General features: G+C 41.9%; 1 pseudogene across 1 annotated transcript; it reads right to left on the bottom strand.

The window, feature by feature from the left end:
- Positions 1–238: 238 nt before the first annotated feature.
- LOC18426393 (G-type lectin S-receptor-like serine/threonine-protein kinase At2g19130) lies at positions 239–3,157 on the bottom strand (annotated as a pseudogene). The gene is made up of 2 exons (XR_016049445.1): positions 727–3,157; positions 239–409 (listed from the first exon to the last, which is right to left on the bottom strand). The product of XR_016049445.1 is annotated as a G-type lectin S-receptor-like serine/threonine-protein kinase At2g19130 (transcript).
- Positions 3,158–3,416: the final 259 nt, after the last annotated feature.

The following is a 3,416-nucleotide window of genomic DNA, read 5'->3' as shown; positions in this document are numbered from 1 at the left end:
GATCCACAACGTTCCCTTTAGTATTTGATTTAGTGGATCTACCCATACTAACTAAACGAGTCACCAGTTCCCTCGCACATGTGAGCACGATCCTAAATTGTTAATTCTCCATCAATTGGTCAATATAAATGAAAGCTCTCTAAGAAATCTGGTGCTCTTCTCCAATTACAATGTAGAGGATAACTTCACTTGCTACAATACTACCAAATTAAGATAGCCCCAAAGTGACAAAATCAAGTGAAAAATGGCCACATTTATAAACTGAACTTTAATTCTCAATTGGTCAAAGGTTAAATGGAAGGTGGTGTGATGATGGTAGGGACAAATCATCCACTACCCACAAACTAAACTAATGAAAAGAAAGTTCAATAGCCTGGACATGAAATGGGACAGCCCCAAGTTACCTAACCTGCACATTTGCACAAAACATATAGAGATAAATGTTGAGTTAAAGTAAAGGAATAGCAAAGTGTCAAAGCCCATCATGACTACAAAGAAATTTCTTTGGACTTATATTTAAACTTTTCATATACCATTTATAAAATGAATATTTGAGCTCATTTTGGTGTAAGAGGAAATATAAATCAAGCTTCACAATTTTTGCATTATTCGTTGTATTATATAAGTCATTACTTCTATAGGTACATGAACAGCCGGATATCAACTTCATGGAGATAATAATCATAACTTATCATGTAAAACTTCATAATCGAAGAAGATGTTTACATTCTCAGGGTTGTCATCTAGGACCTCAAGAGACATTGGAACAAGAGGCATGGTCACCTCCACGACACCTTCAAGGAATTGAAGTACCTGCCCTATTGAAGGTCTGGCATTTTCATCATCCTGAATGCACCAACAGGCAACCCTGCAAGCTCGAGTGAGCTCAACTAGGCCTGCATCACCCTCCAACTTCGAATCAAGAAGTAAGAGAACCCGGTCTTCCACTATCATCTTTGCAGCCCAAGTAGGGAAAAACGAAAACATTTTCTTTCTCTGAATGATTGGAATTTCTCTTACCTGATACCATCTCCAAAAGAGTCATTCCGTAACTGTAAACATTAGCTTTGGGGGTGATTGCCAAGCTTGAAATCCACTCTGGTGCAAGGTATCCTCTGGTTCCTCTCATGGTTGTTAGGACCAGGCTAAATTCCCTGCCAAGAAGCTTTGCAAGGCCAAAATCTGCTACCTTTGGGCAAAACCCACCATCCAGAAGTATGTTCTCAGGCTTAACGTCGCAATGGATAATGCAGTCTCTGCATTTTTCATGGAGATAAGCGATCCCTCTAGCTGTTCCAAGAGCAAACTCATATCTAGTTTTCCAGTCTAGAATGGTTGAGCCCTCTCGAAAAAGCAGTAGATCAAGGGATCCATTTGGCATGTAATCATAGACCAGTAGGCGCCTGGCTCCCTCAGAGCAAAACCCACGAAGACGGACCAGGTTAACATGTTGTATAGTCCCAATGGTGCTCACTTCCATTCGAAATTGCTTCTCGCCTTGCCTCAGACCTTCAAGTTTCTTCACGGCTACAATGGTTTTATCAGGTAATGTTCCTTTAAAGACAGAGCCAAAGCCGCCGCCTCCTAATTTCTCGGAGAAATTCTTCGTTGCACTCTGTAAATCTCTGTAGCAAAATGGAATCAATGAGCCTGTGTGCACCTTCAATATCCTTTGAGATTTGTAAATACATCTATAAACCAGCTCTAAAATAAAAGCAATAATACCTACAAATACTGCTACCAATCCAGCAATGACCCCATTGACCCTATCCCTCTTCTTATCACCACCTCTGGTAATGTTGGCTAGTTCAGAAGCCGCAAGCCTAAAGTAAACGCCATCTCCATCATAGAATCATGCCTTACATTCAACAGATTGCCCATCCAAAACGTGCAGCTACGTCCATATTTGTATGCTGTACAAGAACAGTTTCTCAGGCAAGCCGATTCACACATTTGGGCACTTCCAACCCTTAAAGATATAGAATTAGTTGATTTTAATGTCATCCCAGTCAATTTCAAAAATCCATCTTGTTGCCCAATTTCTGGGCTGTTATTCACACACTGCAACTGTGTTTTCCTAATGCACCCACCAAACTGAGAACCTTAGTCCCAATCTTTATGGGAATTAGGCTCAAAGCCGTCAAGGCAGACGCAAATAGGCAGGCTTTGGAGGCAGATCCCAAAAGGCCCACAAAGACCATAAACATCACATGTATCGCTGGGTTGTCACCAAAACAATTTCCACTGCTGAGAGCTCTCCACCCATGTGAACCCCTTGATCTGACCCGACGTGTACATCACAAACCTTGAAATGGAATTGTTATCATACATAGAGCAAGTGACATAGCTCTCATTCTCATTACCAATAAAGCTGAAATTATAGATGTTGTTCAGTCTTATCTCAGGGACTCCACTAAAGATATTTCCATTCCAATCCCCACTACTCCAATACCGTTATGTTCCATTCCTGTATATAAAATACTTTGAGCTTCCATTTGGATCAAGCTCGAGGGAGTAAGGCCCAGGAAATGGGTCCACCAAATTCCTCCAATTTGTGAGCAATTGGGACTTGTTGGTCTTCTTATTTAATCCTAGTTTTCCTCCTGGTAACCATGTATCAGTGGGATGATCCATGCTCTGCCATATATATTCAGAGGAATTAATCCCCCTCAGAACCAGATTTCCAGTGTCTAATAAAACTGCAACAGTAGAAATTGCAGCTGTGGAGCTCAAGGTCACATTGGTGGACCAAATTGGTAGCTGGGTTTTGTTCAAAAGGACCAAGTTTCCATCCTCTGAGATTTTGAGCTCTGATTTGTTGTCTGTTAAGGGTTTGTCTCTATTGGCTACCCATACTACAATTTGATTAGAGACTTTCTCGTACCAGATGCCTATGTACCAGTTCTGAGAGTTACCTGGAGTGAAGAAGCCTATGACAAAATTGTCTCCATTGGAGGTTATGGTCTGGTTTCCAGTGAGAGATTGTCCTCGAGAGATGGTGTCTTCTCCAAAGCAGGAACCGAAGAATAGAAAAAGACATGAAAATAACAACATTGGGCATGCCTTTCTGAATAGGGAAAAACCCATGAGTACTGTTCTCTGGTTTCTAAGGAAACCCAGCCCCAAAAATGTGACCCTCGGTTCCTTGCTCCAGTTCATAGAAACTTGGAGGTTTAAAGTCCTGCATGTGTCCGCGGGTGCAACCGCCCGCCAAAGTCAGATGGACATTGTAAAAAACTTTAAAAAAAATCACATTTTAAAGGGGGCCCTCATATATATAGTATGAGTCGGCTGACTCATTGAAACCCCATCCAGTACCATTAGGGGTGGCAATGGAACCGGACCCAACTTGGGACCGTTGTGTATTCCTGACACCGGTTCAGGTACGGGTCCAACATTTGACCCGGTGGGGTGGG

Source organism: Amborella trichopoda, chromosome 2, assembly GCF_054954075.1.
Source record: "Amborella trichopoda isolate Santa Cruz 75 chromosome 2, AtrichopodaSantaCruz75HAP2 v2.0, whole genome shotgun sequence".
In the NCBI taxonomy this organism is placed as follows: domain Eukaryota; kingdom Viridiplantae; phylum Streptophyta; class Magnoliopsida; order Amborellales; family Amborellaceae; genus Amborella; species Amborella trichopoda.
The sequence above is the reverse complement of the archived record's forward strand: the minus strand, read 5'-3'. Positions and strand labels throughout refer to the sequence as shown.